Here is a 19558-nt window from a genome sequence, read left to right on the forward strand (position 1 = left end):
TATATATATATATATATATATAGCATACACCTTTCATTGGGTATATGGCGGTTTGTCCTATTTCCACACATTCCTCTCTTTTGTGTTTCAACCTGTCAGAATACACAACTGCCGTTGGTACATCACAGGTAGCTTAGTGGTAGGTTATTGTGAAGATTGAGTACATGGTTGCGTGTTCTAATCCTGGCAGTGGTCCTTTTACCTCTAAGAGCAGACACTGGCAGTGCAAGGGTGATTAACACACATTTCAGCGGTTGTGTGTTCCAAATGTTTATTATTCTGTGGAATACTTCCTATATATGCAAGCTGTGGTTAAAATATACTATGTAACATGTAAATCATCTCTGACTTTATTGGGATTTGAACCAGGACTGCACAGATATTATGCAAATGCTGTAGCCATTACACTATTGACATTAACGTTCCTTCTGCCTATTTCCTATGTCCATGAATCCTATGTGTAAGCTTGGCTACACAACAGGCGGAGCCACCCACACTCAGTGAGCTTCTTGAAATACCAACATGACACATGGATTGAGAGACTATACATTAACATCCTAACTACATTTGGCATAGCCCCTCACTGACACACTTCAGTATATACACCCCTGGGATCATGTGTCCCAGAAACATACAGCCAGGGTGTGGGCAAGCCACTCGAGTTTTATAGCTGCAAGACCTGTTGGGGAAATTGAATGCTGCTGGGTTGTCATATTAACATGCCCTTTTGAGAGCACTATGTGCCCCTATCACCCTACAGCACCCCAGTCTTCAATAGCTTCCAGCAACTCTGCCTGGAATCACTTAATTGGTTATGCTTGACAGAGGCTTCGTTACTTCATCAATGGTGCAGGTAAAGCCACCACACTGTAGCTATGCTTCTAATTGCCCTTGAGCAGATAGCCTACTACCTATCTGTGAACCTCTGCAGTGCAGGCCATCTCCAACATTATATCTGATTATACAGAGTTTTCTGATCACAATATACAGTGTAAAATCACCATGTAGTCAGACAACAGTTAAGTACAGCAATAGCATACAGACTACTGATACATAATCACTCTAAAAGCCTATCTTGGAAGCTAGTGGACATGTATAGGTTTCAGGCTTTGTATAGCTTATCAGTAGGTTACCTACAGGAAAGATGGAACACAAGCACAGATGGGAAACATGCCTGCAACAATGCCATACCAACTTGCATGTGTCAGCCTAAGGCTTTGGAATGCTGGGCAAGGTTATTGGTGCCCCCATGGTGCCATTTTTAGGCAGGTCTCAGAGGTGAATCTCACCTCCATGAACTGCACAATAGCAGAATCAATGAGGGTTAGGCTACTCAACACCAGGGGTAGTACTCACAACATGCACACACTCACAGAACCCCTCAGTATGGACAACATCTACATCTGTTCTGTGACTGGGACCTGTATAGGGCTGTTGTGAGCACACCGGCACTACCAGACTACAGCCCATAACATACATTTCAGCCACATGGACTGGCACAGACATGGAGGGGGTGTATCCATATTCATCGGGGATACCTACACCTCCAAGTTAGCGGGGCAGCATGATACCTCTGTGATCATCCATGTGCAGCTAACATCAGCCACGACTGCAATGCAAACTGTGAGCTGCTACAGATAACCCTCCATGACCCAGGAGCACCACTACAACTATCTGGAGACAGTGGTAAACATGACAGTCCTACCAGACACCCTGTTATTGGTCAATGTTGGCTACCCTACACTTCACTGGATAACCTACTCAAGTATTCACTTCCAGGCCCAGCACTTCCTGGGATTTATTACCTCATATGGCCTGTATCAGTTGGTAGATGGACTAACGAGAGGTGCAAACATACTAGAAGTGGTAATCACTGACATGTGCAACAGGTGCACTACAGCAGAGGTAAACTGGTCACTGTTTAGATCTGACCATGAACTATTCACTGATGATTTCCACTCCCAACCATCTCCCCCACCCAAGGAACACACAGTGGATACCTTTCCTACAGCTAAATTCACAGTACTAATGACAGAGGTGGGAGGGTTCACAGCCCCCACACTCAGGGATGACACTGCTCAAGATACAGACAGAATTACAAATGCACTCTATAAGCACCTACAAAGATTTATGGGTCGTGCCATCAATGGTAAACCAGGACTCACTACTCCTACACAAGGACACCAGTCTGCTGAACCCCTGCATTATACAGGCTATACAACAGAAGTAGGACAGTAGTCCAGAACAACAGCAAATCCCAAGGCATGCAGACATCCATGACCAGTATTAGCAAGATACGTATGTTACTCATGTAATCATCCAAGGCTGACATCCACAGGTAAATAGGCATGGATTCAGAATATGACCACAAAGGCTTCTTTGGCTATGTCAAGGATGTAAGCAGTAACACACAGATTTGCACTGTGCTGGTGCAATATCGCACTGAATATACTGACCCTACTGATATCACCAACACACTTGATGATACATTTGGAGCAAGCTTCCCCCCTACAGGGCCGAAAACAATACCCAAAACATACAGTATCCCAGACATCTAAGACATACAGGTGGTAATGGCCCTTTCAAATGGCATAACAGAGCATCAATGGAGGCAGATGGTGTCCCAGACTGCATCCTGCAGACACTACAAGACAAAGTGACCCCCCCCGCCTAATATAGCAATTCAACATTAGCCTCTACAGAGGCTATATGGCCATTCACTGGTGCATGGCAACAGCTATGCTACTCCACCAAGGTGGTGACACAACTACCACCCCATAAGACTGGATAGACTGATCTGCACGGCTATGGAGCACATCCTTATGGCACTCATTAACACAGACAATGGTAACCTCCAGACACTTGACCCAACCCAGGTCAGCTTGACTGAGTGCAGATCATGCCTACTCAACCTGTTTGACATCTTACAGTCACCTAGACTTTAGGTGTGGGGTGTGGTAGTTCACACATACTAACTGGACCTCGCCAAGGGTTTTGATGCCATTCCCCACTCAGGTATTATTTCTACACTCACCAGCCACTACATACACCCATACATCACAGGTTGGTTTGCCAACAGGCTTACGCACAGAACCCACATGGTAAGCCTAGCAGCCTCCAGGTCCAACTCTTGACCAGTCACAACTGGTGTCCCACAGAACTCAGTCCTGGGACCCCCTACTGTTTGCCATATACTTCTCAGAGATACGGGCTAACACAGGTGGACTACAGCAGGCCATGTTTGGTGATTACTGCATTCTGGGAGCCATAACTGACAGTCCAGCTGTCACAGACATCCTTCAAGGGGCCTCACATAGACCAACACAGGGTGTCAGAGTGATGGCCTCCAGCTAAAGGCCACATACTGCATGGTCATTCCATTTTGGGAAACTACACATACACATATTAACACATGAGTGGCAGACACTATAATTTAGATGACATAATGGGTATGTGGGGACTACATTACATAGTGATCTCTCCTTTGACAGTCATATCTGTGAAGTAGTTAGGACATCCATCTATGTAGGCCATCTGATTACTTAAGGGTTCGCATCTAAACAGACTTAGGTTATTGTGCCCTTTTACTCATCACTCGTCAATCCCATCATCGAGTATGATAACCCATTTTGGATGTACCTCAGAAGACACATCTGACAGCTGGAAGGGCCACAAACGTACCTCACAAAGAGGGTTAATGCCCTCAGACATGTGTCCTATGCTGCCAGACTGCATAAACTCTTGCATTACTCAGTGGCATCTCGTTTACTCAGAGATGATATTTGCTGGCCAACAAAGCCATGTCCAAGTCAGGCTTAATGGATATGCTCCACCTATGGGAATCCATGTCACAGTGAGCCACACACTGTAATGAGCTGCACCTTGCCACAGCCATAACTAGAAGATGCTGGAGTGACAGATTCCTGTCATGGGTACTCCCCATAATTTGGAACTACATCCCTGATTACATTATACGGAGCCCCTCACTAACACTCCAGGGAATCCTTGCAGAGTGGGTGGGGAACAGTGGATACACACCAGGGATCACGCAATTGGCTCTGCTCCACAGAGGGACAGTTAGTTAATCAATGGGGTGGCGATAGCAGACACATTTTGGCTATGCTTATAAATGGCCTTGGGCAATCAGGCATGTACCTACCTATGTACCTATGACCCTACACATACAGTATCGACACATGCTGATAGCTTAATTTACTGTTCAGATATTGACTTACCTTGTGCCAATGGTAGTTGTGTGTATAATAGTTGAGGGCTGTCTATGTAGGATGCACACAGTAGACCACCTATACATGACAATTTACAGGTGGTCATGTGTGTGTTCCATCCATGTTTGCTGTGTGTGCAGGTGGAGAAGGGTGTCAGTCTGTAGGTGCCTACACTGGCAGTGTGTGTGCTATACGTTCCCTCTTTGCCAAGGCATGGGCATACTGGGCATGCCTCCATCTGACTACTGGGGCTGGCACAGGGTGTTCATGGTCTGAGTCCCTCTGTGCCTGTGGGGCCCTTGGCAATGGTGGTGGGATGTGAGAGCCTTCTCCATTCTGTCCCTGCTGCAGCTGTTTCCACAGGATCATATTGTGTAGCATGGCACATACTATGAAGATGTGGGCACATATGCCTGGAGAGTACTGCAAGGCTCCACCAGATATGTCCAAGCAACAGAACTGTGATTTCAGCATCCCAAACACATGCTCTATGATGATTCTGGTTTCTGCGTGTGCCTCATTATGGCATTCTTGCATGGGTGTGTGTGTATTTCTGATGCATCATCCACGGTTCCAGTACATAGGCAGCATCCCCCACCAGGTGGCCATATGGGATGTCCCCCCTGGCAAATACCTGATACAGCTGTGAGGCGTGCCAGATGTGGGAGTGGTGATAGCTTCCAGGGCTGCCAGCACACACCATCCAAGATAATGCCCCTGGGCATTGCATACTACCTGGCATTTGATGGAGGGGTATCCCTTGTGGTTTATGTAGCACCTACCCTGCTCACTGGGTAGTGTCTTGATGTGTATGTGCGTTCAGTCTATTGTACCCAGTACCTCTGGGTAGTCTGCCACATGGTGGAAGAGACGCATATTGCTGGCCAACTCCTCCTGTGTTCGGGAGAAGTATATGTGCTCATTGGCATGTGGTAACATGGCATCCAGGAGCTGGTGGAGTACCCTGGATGCGGATGCCTGTGAGATTCTCATGATATCTCCAGTTGGCCTTTGAAAGGTACCTGTGGCTGGTATTCTCAAGCTTACACATACCTTCATGTCCACTGAGATGGGTTCCCCTCTGTTATTTCTGGTTCTGAGGTGTGGCCAGCACAGCTCAACAAGTTGCTGTATGGTGTCCTTGTCCACCCTGTAACACTCTACTATCGCCAGATCATGTAGCCCCTGGCAGGTTACCCTAGGTCTTAACACTCTTTTCCTCCTCCAGTGCCTGAGATGGTTGTCAGCATCATCCTCCACACCACCGTCAGTCTCCGACACATGCTGGTGAATCAAAGCTATGGCAGCCCCTAACATGTACATATTAAAAGTTCCCCATCTGTATACACCAATGGTGCAGAGTGTCTGGGAATACACAAGTGTGTGTGAGGTGCTTTCACACTTTATACTATTATGCAATGGATGCTGCTGGTGTAATTGGGTGTGTATGTGCAATTCCAGCTGCAGGGTATCCTAATTATGGGTTTTACAGCAGGTACTGCTATTGTGGGGCCTTTGTTGTTGAATTACGCTTGGCTGCCATGATTCATCTATTGCCCTTTACGTCACTTTTCAACCCAATTCACCTCCCATTGTCAGGCATGCATCCAGCTGCCGGCAATTTTGTTTTGTACTTTCCCAACCCGGGGTTGTGTAGCAAAATGTGTTATGTAGCTGGTCTACTGCAAGTTTGCTTTGTTCTGCTGTGGCAGTTCTCTTTTCTTAACAGTACGGCATCTCCCCTTTCCTCTTCTGCAGATAGCTGCTAGCAGCCTTGTTAGTTGTTGTCAATGGCCCACTGTGAGTTCCTAGGTGTTAATTACTCATTTGTACTCCAATTACCATGCTGCAGCATTTCCTTATTGTCTTCCCGTATCCTTCCTGTTTCAGCTGTGGTGTGCGCCCTGCACAGCCGTTTACCGGGTTTCATGTGCGTTTTCATCCACATTCACATGAACTTTTGGTTACCTTGTGTGCTCTCAGCTAAGCAAAGCTATGGCTACTTCCACACCCCTATCCTGCGGCTTTGCTTAGCAACAGGCAACCCAGATTAGCAATGCTCCAATGTGCTTACAGCTAAGGTGGTGCACCCCTCTCTTGATGTCATTTTTATCTCCAGGCCACACCTCAGTGTTGTACCACTACACTGTGAGGTACATCCTTATGCTAGTTTGGATTTTGTGATTCAGTATTACTTGTCTCATTTGCATGGTATTGACTACTAATTCCTAGTTACTGCACAGAACACTGTCACAGACCCTTAGCAACCCTTGCGCCATGGTTGTGGTGTAGCATGCATGCCATTGACTATTATGGGGAATTCATGAAATGTGTTACATTGCTGTTTTATTACATATAAATATATTTTCATTGTGATCCCATTTGTGCACCGATGCACTGCAATTTTACTTTGCGTTAGTGTGGCCATGACATTAAATGTTCTTTTTTATGTGTTGTGCATGTTTTTTTATGCCAATGGCTATATATTTAGCCATTGGCATGTATTAACAGTATAACATGTGAGTTTGGTCCGCTGTCATGGCTCCTATTTTATGTTTGAAAAAATGTAAACCATTTTTTTGGTTTACATTTCTGCATGCTTACGCAATGCTTGCACCACTTCATGAATCGCTATATACCTTCATTTGCATGCTACACTGCTGTGCATGGAGTAATTAGCATACATGCGCCAGGAGCTGCGCAGCTGTGGCATACGCTGGTAGTGCACATGGAAACAGCTCGTACCTGAATTGCTCAACGGCCATATTTGGTGTTAGATCACCGACGCTACGCCTGCGCCTGGCATAAGCTTCATAAATCCCTGGGAATGTTTAGAAGCCTAAGGGAATGATACAATTAGAAATAGGCTATCATGTGATGTCTCTTGGATCATGTGACTAGGAAATGTCTTTGTAACCAGTCTTGAATGTTTCATTAATTGTCTGAAGAAGTTAACTGTACTGTATCTTGATGAAAGCGCTAACAAAGTTTTTTTTAGGAACTAACGGTGTCAGCCTCTTTTGTATTTTCACACTTATTTCTGAATCAGATGTCATGCAATATAACTGTACAATATGGCACTAAGACACTACAATAGTGCTGCACTGTGTTGTTACAAGTATGCAGATGTCATGTGTATATGACACTATGACATGACAGTAGTGCTGCACCATGATGCTACAGGTATGCAGATGTCATATGTGCATGGCACTAGGACATGACAGTAGTGCTGCAGTGTGATACTATAGGTATTCAGATGTCATATGTATATGACACTATGATGTGACAGTAGTGCTACACCATGATACTACAGGTATGCAGATGTCATATGTCCACAGCACTAGGAAATGCCAGTAGCACTGCACTGTGATGCTACAGGTATGTAGATATCATATGTACTCATCACTAATACATGACAGTAGTGGTGTACCATGACGCTACAGGTATGAAGGTGTCATATGAATGAGCATACAGGTCACATGTTTTGTTTTTACTGTTATGTGGTCAGTTAGATCTGGCATTTATAAACAGTGCATTGCACAATGATAGTGATTCAGACACAGTGGTTTTGTCAGTGGTAAGTGGCTCTTGTTAGAGCAATATAAAGTGGTGAAGAAATAAGAGATAGCAGCACAGCCTGGGAAAAGAGGAATTTCAGTAAAGCCTCTGTAGACATTGAGCTATCCAGAGTTAAGGAAGGAGTACTACCTGATAAAGTGTCTTAACAATAGCAAACCCTGTAGTGGATGTTAATGACACTGAGCATGGAATATGTTTAACCTGGAATCAGTGACAGTGGTTTAGCATTGTGCCTTCTACCTGTGGCTGGTATATTAATGACACTGAGCATGGAAAATGTCTAACTTGGAATCAGTGACAGTGGTTTAGCATCATACCTTCTACCTTCTATCTGAGTCAGGGGAGGTCAAACCAAGAACACAGGAAACCATGGAAGGACACATTACAATGGATGTGGAGTTCATGGGCTATAGGATATGGCATGGCTATGATAAGAAATGAGGAAGGTGAAGATGTACAAAATACTAACTACAGCTGATAACTCATGGATACAGTATGTAAATAGGGAAGGGGGTCAGTGCATAGTACTAACTGCAGCTGGCAACTCATATGTTCAAAGGGAAGGACTAACAAATGCCCACTTGTATATCTGTCTTTCCAGAAACCACTGGTCTGCAATTGCAGCAACTTGCATGATAAGATATACTGACCAAAGTATGCAATAGCTGTATTTTCATGTGTAGTTCTATCCATGACACAGAGGGCTATATAGGCATCTGTACATGTGCAAACAATGGTGCCATGTGTGCTCCTACTTTCACAGGTTTCACTGATGGACAGTCCTTGACAGCAGGACAACAAAGAGCTGACATCAGCAAGTCACCTGTGTCTGACAGTAATGGCAACATGCAAGTGGTACATTCCAATGTTGCAGTGTTTTGTCTGCAGCACTAAAGAGGGAGGAGTCTCCCACATCCACCATTACAGATGCCTCTGTAGAAGTACAGACTGAGCACAGTTTCACCAGTGCATGATGGACATTTTGGACTTCAGACCCCCTCATGTGCTGCAGTTGCGTCCTCAGCAAAAACAGTGTCCAAAATGAGCACCACCTCTGAAATGCACATAGACTACATAGGGGAAGGGTATATATATGGGGGTTAGGTACCAGCATGACTCCAGCACCATGGCTGATATGGCTATGATACTTGGCATTAACCACTGGATGTGCACGTCAGTGATCCAGGCATAAAAGGCTATTACAGCATTTCAGAGATGGTGAGTGTGCTCCTGGACTTGTGAGATGACCTGTATCACCTGCTCAGGGACACGGAATATAGATACAGGAAGCAAGCAATTCTGCTTACATCACTGGTGCCAAATGCTACCTCCACAAGTGCCTTCATGAAATGTATTGTAAGTACCATCCATTCTGCCTCCACTGCCTTGTATTTCATGGTTGTAGGAGGGTCCAGATGTGAGGAGGTCAACCACAGACCATTTTTGTGACAGCATCACAGGCACCTGAGGACACACAGCCTACCATCTCTGGTTATGGGCATCAGCAGGTCATGAGCAATGGGTGTTTATCAGGACCAAAACACAGGATGCTCCATCAGGGTACACAAGCACAGTCTCAGAATTGTCCACCTTTCCTGCCATGGACCACATTGAGCCAAGACACCACAGATTAATACACTGGACATCACTAATGGTCATATTGGGACAGCAAGACTCCACCACTTGAGCACATGATCCCATCTGACCACAACTTCTTTGAGTACCTACTTACTGTGTTCATCATTGATGATCCTACCATATATTAAAGTGTCACACACATCTGTCACAGTGTCCCCCACTTGAATAAGTGAACAAGTGATGATGCCTGTACCCTGTCCACAGTCTAACATGCTTGTGTATAGTAATGTATGCTACATAATGTGGCTGGACCATGAAGTGCCTTGCACAGCCCAAGAGTGAAAATGCATGCATCACTTTTTTTCAATAAATAAATAAATAAATATTTATTGTACAATACCTCTACAATTCAAAAAACAATCATATTGAAAATCAGTTAACTGATTTCTGATTATTTCACTCTTCCATTTGGTTATTGTGGAAATAACATATAGCAGCAACACAGAATAAATTAAAACACATAAATAACAAAAGACTAAGTGGCATATGACTATTGACAACAATAGTTTCAGGTTAATTTGCAATTTCCTTTGGAGCACCAGCGCTCCCAACCAATTCAGTTGTTGTGCTTACCCTATATATGCTCTTTGTGATTGTACTAATTTTCCGTGCACCCACAGACTCTCAGTTCCCCCAACAGTCTGCCAACCACTGAACTATTATATCCCATTTTCCTGGTATCCAGCTATTAGGCATTTGTTTTAATTGCACCATTTCAAGACATCTGACCCCTTTCAACAAATCCTTTAAATCCCCACATAGCGAGGACGGCTTGTTGTTTTCATGTTCTTGTCACATGTTTTCGCTAGAAGAACCATGAGACTTAGAGCACAGAGCAGCCTGTTCTGCTTTAGAAAGTCTGACATCTGGGACAATACCCAATAAAAACAGTTGTGATGTGATCTCTATCTTCTTCCTGAAGATCCTGATTAAACTGATATGTAGCTGTTTCTTAAGTAAGTGTAACCTTAAGCAGCCCCAAAATATATGCAACCAGGCTGCCTCTTGATCTCTGCATCACCAGCAACTCCTTGGGAGGTCAGAAAAAAGCCTAATGCATGCATCATTTTATTTTGCATTGCTGGTATCATACCCCATAATTGTGTAGCAGATGTCACCTTTTGGTCAGTACTAAAATGTATTGTGCTCATCTCTGCCTCAGCTGTAATACTACTGCTGCTGTTGTTGTTGCATGTTCCTCCCCGACTCTCTATCCCGCTTTTCTTCTGCTGCTATGACCGGTAAGAAGGCCCTGCCATGATGTGCACCTGCTGCAGTTATTTTCACAATACTTGGTGTCTTGACATCAGAAGCATCCTTCAGTAGCTTGAAATATACACAGCACTACATTTCAGGTTTCCACTACCTCTACATTTATAGCAAAAAAGCCACTCCCCTGCTTACTAGATCCTATGAGCTTTCACCTGGGTTATTTCACTGCATTTTACTAGCACCTATCAGTTTTTATCTGTCATTCTCCCAACCCCTTCCAGCACAGTTAGCTCCACCCTTTCTTCTGGTGTTGTATCGCCAGGAAAAACAATTCCTTAATGCACTAGCTGTATCCCTAACAATGATTTACTCCTCTCTACTACCCCTCCTGCTGGTCCCATATCTCCTTACCTTGTATGAAAACCAGTTTCTTACGGGAATTCAGGTCCCAAAGGGCCATACTATCACCCCCAACTATAAATCACCCCACCATCAACCATACTTATAATACCAGGTCCTGCTCACCGTCTTGTTCATTCTATCAACACACCAACCCCTGGCACATTAGCCCTAGATCCAGACATTACTACAAACTTATAAATAAAATCCTGAAGCTTATCACTAAGTAAAGACCTAGCCTAATACTTGGTGGTGATATTCACCCCAACCCTGGCTCATCCACTTCTGAAATATACACGCCCTCTACTTGTAACCCAAACTGTAAACCTACAATCAATAGACCAACCAACTCTCTCCTAGCCTGTCATCTCAATATTAGAAATATTAATAACAAGGTGCATGAACTGCATGCACTCCTGGCTGTCCACTCCCCTGAGATTCTCTGTCTGTCTGAAACATGGCTAAAACCCAACACTACAGACAATCAAGTGTTACCACCTGAGTATAATATCTCAGGCTGGATTGTGTTTCCAGGAAGGGGAGTAGGGTAGCTATACTCTACAAATCTGAGTTGAATGTGACCATAGATGTAACACAACCACCTCAGATTAATAACTCCGAAATTCTTGCCACTAGATTGCAACTAAACAAAACTAAATGCATTAATATCATCTGCATGTATATTCCCCCAGGTAGCAATATAACTACACTTGAGGACACCCTGCACTGGCTATCATGTCATTACCCCCAAGAAATGCTACCAGGATAGGTAAACCCAACCAAAAAGAAAGCATACTCGACTGGATACTCATAAATAGTCACCCCAACTGTACACCACTGGTACCCTCCCCGACAACCTATTTGATCACCTTCTCACATATAATTAAACACAAAGCCATTAATCCCCAACAACCCTTACTCAGAAAAGTTAGAAACAAAAAAGACTTTGGCCCTGCCAAATTCCAACAAGAACTTAACTCATGTAACTGGTCTATTCTAAAACACCCCCTTAGAGGAGGCAGTTGCATACTTTAATAACAAATTCCTTGAGATCCTAGATTTGCATGTACCTGCTTGTTCAAAGAGAACAAAAGCAAAAACTGCAGCATGGCTTTCTAAAGAGTCTAGACTCAAAATTACCCGTAGAAACAATTTATGGGCTTTATGGCGTTCTACTAAAGACCCCCAAGATCAAATTAAATACAGGCAATCTAGGAATGAATCTAAAAATCCATTTTACAAGACAAAAAATAATACTACTGCAATTTACAGACAGTAAATGAAAACAACCCCCAGAAGTTTTGGGCAGGTTTGAATAATCTACTTCATCCTGGACAAACTTCTACCCCCATCCCCGCTGCTACTACTGATAAACCCCCCGAGGATGTTTCAGATAGTTTCAACCGATTCTTTATTGAGACAACTCAAGCCCTAGCTAGCCAATTACCTCCTAGCTCCCCTGGCCCTGAAAGTACCACCCCTAGAAACCTACTCTCGTTCAGCTTCCAATCAGTGGCTACGTCGCTTATCCGTACCTTGGTCAAAAAATTAAAACCCACCACACTCTCTGCTGATCAACTCCCCACCAAGTATTTTCAAAAATCAGCTGATGCTATTGCCTACCCAGTATCAATACTAATTAATCGAACCATAGCAGAAGCTAGAATTCCTACCATCTGGAAAATATCCTATGTAATCCCACTCCATAAAGGAGGCAGCTCTACTGAATTCTCCTTTTATAGACCAATAGCCATACTCTCTTCTCTTGCAAAGATTATGAAAATTGTATTCACAGGCAACTCATGCACCACCTAATCCAGAATCACCTCTTGCCAGATACCAAACACGGCTTCCGTCCACAACACAGCACTACCTCCACCCTACTAGCGCTTACCAACACCATAAACCATAATCACAACAACAATCACATATTCTCCGCCCTCTTCTTGGATCTTTCCAAGGCATTTGACATGGCTGACCACCAACTTTTAATACACACCCTACAAACATTCTGCCTAGATACTAAAGCCCTTCAATGGTTTAAATCCTACCTGAATGAGAGACAGCACACTGTTCTTTGGCAGAACAAACTCTCTAACCTGTTAACTAACACCCTTGGAGTACCACAAGGCTCTATACTCGGGCCCCTGCTGTTTTCAATCTTCATTAATGACCTGTATTCTGCCATCCCAAAAGTCAGCTGTAGCCAATACGCTGATGACTCCACCCTGATCTGCTCAGCCACTTCTCCAACAGACTTATGGTCTGCTACCCAGTCCACCTTTAACACTATAGAAAACTGGCTTTCTGAATGGCGTTTGATACTAAATCTCAAAAAAAATACAATACTGTTATTCTCACCAATGCAAAGGTCTTCTACTTTTACCTTTACCATAAATGCAAGTGATAGCACAATAATCTCCCCTGATCCCTCTACAAAACTATTAGGTGTTATTATAGATAACAATCTAAAATTTGACCTACATGTAAACCAATTGATCAAAATCATCAACAAAAAACTAGGGTCACTCTACAGAATAAAAGCCTTCCTAATCCCTCCAGCCAAAATTGCCATAGCTCGCTCTCACCTTCTTTCAACACTTCTGTATCCATCCCCTGTACTCTCTAATCTAAACAAGTCTGTACTAAACAAGCTCTCAACCTGCTACAACCACATTGCCAGGTTTGCCACTGGACTACCTTTTAGGACACATCTTTGCATCAATCGTAAACAGCTTGTATGGCTTGAACTACCCAGTCTAATCCAGTATAACCAACTGATAATGGCTTATAAAATCCTTTATATTCCAGATAATACTCCTGCTCTTAAAAATCTTATCACCCCCTATAACAATCCATGACTGCTTAGATCCTCTAACAGACCACTAATTCAGGCTAGCAAAATTAACAATGCAGCTGGTGACTCTCTCTTTGGAAACTCTGTAGGCAGATCCTGGAACACACTTCCAGCTGACATTACTTTACTCTCCTCCCTAGGTCAATTTAAAACTAAACTCAAACAACATCTGGCACTAAACTGGCTATGTCACTGTATCAAGCCTGGCTAACTCTCTTCTAGATTGTGTAAAATCTATTAATCAGCTACTGTTTAATTTACCCCTGACTATCATCAGGGATTAACTCTAACCCATGGAACACATTTATTCTTGTTTGCTTATGTACTCTTTGTCAAAACTATATTTGTAACATGTTTTATTGTTTCTGTGTACCTTGGGGCTTTTCTTCATGGGCCTTCGCTGAAAATGGACATGCATCCAGTCGGACTATCCCGGTCAACAAATGTAAAATAAAAATAAATAAATAAATATAGGCTGCATTGTATGCTGCTTATAGGATGCATTGTCTGAGGGTTGTGTAGGGGGTCATTGATAGTTTTAGCATATCCACTACCATGTGCAACACACAACATATTATATTTGGCCTGCTCCCTACTTGCATAATTCGTGTGTGTGTCTGTGTGTGTGTGTGTGTGTGTGTGTGTGTGTGTGTGTGTGTGTGTGTGTGTGTGTGTGTGTGTGTGTGTGTGTGTGTGTGTGTGTGTGTGTGTGTTTACACATGTGCATGTTTGTAGATTACCCTTTAAAAAGTTTCCTTGCATGAACCTTGGGAACATGTGCCCAATGTGTGAATCAGAAGCACTGTCCTAGTGAAGAGTGGTCATATTGCAAATAATGCCCTCGTCATTACAGATCACCTAGCAGTGCAGGGGGTCGGAAGAAGTTCCTTTTAATGTATCTCAGGGGATCTGGACCAGGTGTTGCTCTGATATGCAATATGTGTGCAGTCTGTACATTCAAGGATTTTAGAGAAATGTGCCATGTCATAAAAGGGTTCTCTGTCCTCCACTGCCCTAAGAAACAGATATGGCCCACCACATACTGTAACACCATATTGATTAACTGGTTTAGGATTCATGAGAAAGACACTGGAAGTTCCCTACAGCAAAGATGGTTAAGGGTGCACATACTTTTGTTTCCACAGGAATAGATGAAACATATATCTACCTCCATTCTGCTTGTGGGTAACATAGTTCAGCTGAGCTCTTTACAGTATCCCTGTCCACTCAGAAAACATCCACAATCTACTGATCTATGAGTTTGTAGTATTTCAATTGCTGCCTGTACTTCAAATAGATGAAGTCTCATAACACACAAAATTCTGGTTACTGGCACCAACAATGGCTCCAAATACATGCTGCAATATGTCTGTTGCTGCTATCCCTAGCACTGTTCCCAAACCACACCATGAATCATGCTGTTCAAAATGGGTATGCACCAGCTGCTCTGGTGATGTAAGGGATAAAGCCCTAACTATTGTCTAGATGGCCTGGGTTCAATTAGCAGCTCGGGTGATTGACGGACCATCGGGAAGGGATGGACATTCCCGTCCTGGCTGGAAGGGCATTTGTCAGTGACATCCCTTAGGGGAGACATAGTTCAAAGGGGGACTTGACCTAAAATGTAATCAACATGCATATAAGGTGGAGCAGGAATTGGGTTGGGCAAATAAAGAAAAAAGCCACCTAGGGTTGAAGGAGAGAGGGCCTTGTAGCCAATAGTCAAAATAACTGCATCTTAGAACTGTCTACACTTTGTGTGCTCTCACTACCCACATCACAATCGGCAGTGTTAATCAAGTTTTTTTTTTTGTAATGTGTCAGAATTGATTTCCTGTTCAAAAGTTTACAAAACAAAACATCCATGCAGTATGCCTGATAAATTATGTTTATGTATCTTGTGGAACATTTGCTTTTTTCCTTTTATTGGGGGGGTGAGGACTGGTTTTGCAGTCATGAGTGACTGCTCTTAGAGAAGTAACAAGAGATCTGCACCAATGTCAGACAAACAAAAACTGGTGAAGGGGCTACTAAAATAACATGATGACTGACACATTCCTGATAACATCTTTGAGGTTGTTCAGAGGACTGTATGTGAATATTTGGTAAACATAAGAAGGCATCCTGGAAGTCATGTTATGGAATAGACAGAGGTGCTACTGCTTCATCTGAGTAGGATGAAAGCAGAACACTCAAATTCTGGAACGTTTTAATCTTAGCAGCAATCCCACAGGATTGTACCTTTTCGTTTAAAAGTGGCTGATCCAGTCACCTTTATACAGAAATCAGGCATGCCTCTCAGGATCTATGCTGCTTACTAGAAGTTAGACTGCCCATCAGTAATTCTGAACTTTTGAGCTATTTGCAAGAGATTACTAAATTCTCAGAAAGCAAAGAATGCATCCCCCACAGACCTTTTTCCTTGAATGTCACAGAAGGAAGAACAGACTCTGAAAGTTATTTTTGTCACCTAAGAAATACACAATACTTCCAGTTTAGAAGAGAATGAATGTATCTACATCAGAAATGTGTAAAGTTAAAATACTTTTATATGTAAATAATTAATTCAGTATATCAAAAGGTAGTTAATATATTTGCATTCTTAATCCCCAATGATACTGCTCAGACAAGCTCCACGTGGGTTTACAGAGTGGTCCTAGCAGCAAGGAACTCGAAAAAGTGACTACCTTCTGGATTTAAGTATCTTTGCTTTTTTTTCACTGAAAATAGCTTCTGTAGCTTACTTTGAACTAGCCTGAACTGTTTATTAACTGATTGCTGCATTATTTTAAAATCTGCACTTAAAGTTACATTTAGTCGACTTTCATCGAAAGTTTGCTTGTTTGTTTGTTTAATTTAACTGTGGAGGCTGCCCACTAAAGTGTGCTAGCCTGTGTAACTAATTTATCACTGTCTCTGCATTTTCTGTGTGTTTCTACCAAAAAAAAAAACAAAAAAATAATCCTTGTTTTCCCGCCTTCCTCGACTAGTTTAGACCAGTTTACAGGCATTGCTGTATTCTGGGCTGTGGTGTAGTTCCTGTGTTGTCCATTACCTTACTTGGATAGAAGGAAGTTTCTTTGCTCACCAGTGGGAGTGGGGAGCCTTGAGCAGCCTACCTGTCCTTGGGGGAAGTGACCTCAGCACAAGAAGCTGTAGTAATTGGTTGTTTGGGACCATTCCTAGCTCTTTTGTAGTTCACTGCTTAAAATCCACCTCTGGGCGTTTTTTTTCTGGCTATACTGCTCAGACAAGCTCCACGTGGGTTTACAGAGTGGTCCTAGCAGCAAGGAACTCGAAAAAGTGACCACCTTCTGGATTTAAGTATCTTTGCTTTTTTTCACTGAAAATAGCTTCTGTAGCTTACTTTGAACTAGCCTGAACTGTTTTTTAACTGATTGCTGCATTATTTTAAAATCTGCACTTAAAGTTACATTTAGTCGTATTTGATCAAAAGTTTGCTTGTTTGTTTGTTTAATTTAAGTGTGGAGCCTGCCCACTAAAGTGTGCTAGCCTGTGTAACTAATTTATCACTGTCTCTGCATTTTCTGTGTATTTCTACCAAAAAAACAAAAAAACAAAAAAATAATCCTTGTTTTCTCGCCTTCCTCGACTAGTTTAGACCAGTTCACAGGCATTGCTGTATCCTGGGCTGTGGTGTAGTTCCTGTGTTGTCCATTACCTTACTTGGATAGAAGGAAGTTTCTTTGCTCACCAGTGGGAGTGGGGAGCCTTGAGCAGCCTACCTGTCCTTGGGGGAAGTGACCTCAGCACAAGAAGCTGTAGTAATTGGTTGTTTGGAACCATTCCTAGCTCTTTTGTAGTTCACTGCTTAAAATCCACCTCTGGGTGTATTTTTCTGGCTATACTGCTCAGACAAGCTCCATGTGGGTTTACAGAGTGGTCCTAGCAGCAAGGAACTCGAAAAAGTGACTACCTTCTGGATTTAAGTATCTTTGCTTTTTTTTCACTGAAAATAGCTTCTGTAGCTTACTTTGAACTAGCCTGAACTGTTTTTTAACTGATTGCTGCATTATTTTAAAATCTGCACTTAAAGTTACATTTAGTCGAATTTCATTGAAAGTTTGCTTGTTTGTTTGTTTAATTTAACTGTGGAGGCTGCCCACTAAAGTGTGCCAGCCTGTGTAACTAATTTATCACTGTCTCTGCATTTTCTGTGTGTTTCTACCAAAAAAACAAAAAAAAATAATCCTTGTTTTCCCGCCTTCCTCGACTAGTTTAGACCAGTTTACAGGCATTGCTGTATTCTGGGCTGTGGTGTAGTTCCTGTGTTGTCCATTACCTTACTTGGATAGAAGGAAAATTCTTTGCTCATCAGTGGGAGTGGGGAGCCTTGAGCAGCCTACCTGTCCTTGTGGGAAGTGACCTCAGCACAAGAAGCTGTAGTAATTGGTTGTTTGGGACCATTCCTAGCTCTTTTGTAGTTCACTGCTTAAAATCCGCGTTTGCGGCTTTGTCGATGCGTACATAGAGCAGCGCCGGTTAAACAAGGTTAAACTTTTTCTGGCTCCGCCAAGTCTGTTCTTCAAATTTTTCCTTAAGGAAGCTCTACTCTTAGTAAAACCAAACTACTCACTGTATTATAAGCCTAGCACTTGTTCTCAATACTTCTCTACTAAGTAAGCACTCTCGTACTAAGTAAAGCACTACATCTACTTACCACCCCTGTGAATACCCACCTCCCTTAAAGGTATACCACCCCCTTATACTGTTCTAGCATGTCGAGTGGTAGATTACTGGCGTCGTCTCCAGTTCAGCTGGTCAATCTGGGCATCTTGAGACAATGCTACAATTGTCTCATGTACACAGACAACCCTCTCCTCCTCCCAACAAACACAATTACATGTGAGAGATGCAACTATATAGCTGAACTGGAGGCTGAACTCTCTCAACTCAGGGCTGGCATGACCAGACAGGAGGAGATGGCAACCACACACACAACAATCCCAGTCCCACATAGACCTACCACAACTGCAAACCAAACACATAAAAACACAAAGACATACTTGGAGGCTCTAACAAAAAACTTACCAAAACAACAGAGGCTCCCAAAGCAGACATCCAAAAATCCACAACCTCAAAACAAAACACATGCAACACATACTTCAATAAATCAGTGTGTCGACCAATCGCAGCCCTTAAGGCCAAACACCTTGCCTGATACACTAGTTATAGGTGACTCCATAGTCAGACACACTGATGTCACACTGACCGGGCCGAACAAGGAGAAGGTGACTGTGAGCTGTCTATCGGGGGCTAGGATCCGCCACATAACACACGCACTCAGGTCACTCCAAAGCAAGTACAAATATGACTCCGTCATTGTCCATGTTGGTGTGAATGACCTGAGATGTACCTCCCTGGACTACATGAAAAGAGACATAGAGGAGCTCTCCGATTATGTAGCCCAGGCTGGTATGACCCTGACCCTGAGCAGCATCTTGCCCTCACCAAGAATGATACCACAATACAAAGACAAGATGATTTAATTGGCTCGAGTACTGGTGTCATTCTAAGGGGATCCAATATCTGTCTGCCTGGGATGATATGTTGGACAAGCCATGCTGCTTCACAAGGGATGGCTTACACCTGTCACCACTGGGCTTCCGGATATTGGCTAAGGCTC

Source organism: Protopterus annectens, chromosome 6.part0 (assembly GCF_019279795.1).
Source record: "Protopterus annectens isolate FY-2018-M chromosome 6.part0, PAN1.0, whole genome shotgun sequence".
Lineage (NCBI taxonomy): Eukaryota > Metazoa > Chordata > Ceratodontiformes > Protopteridae > Protopterus > Protopterus annectens.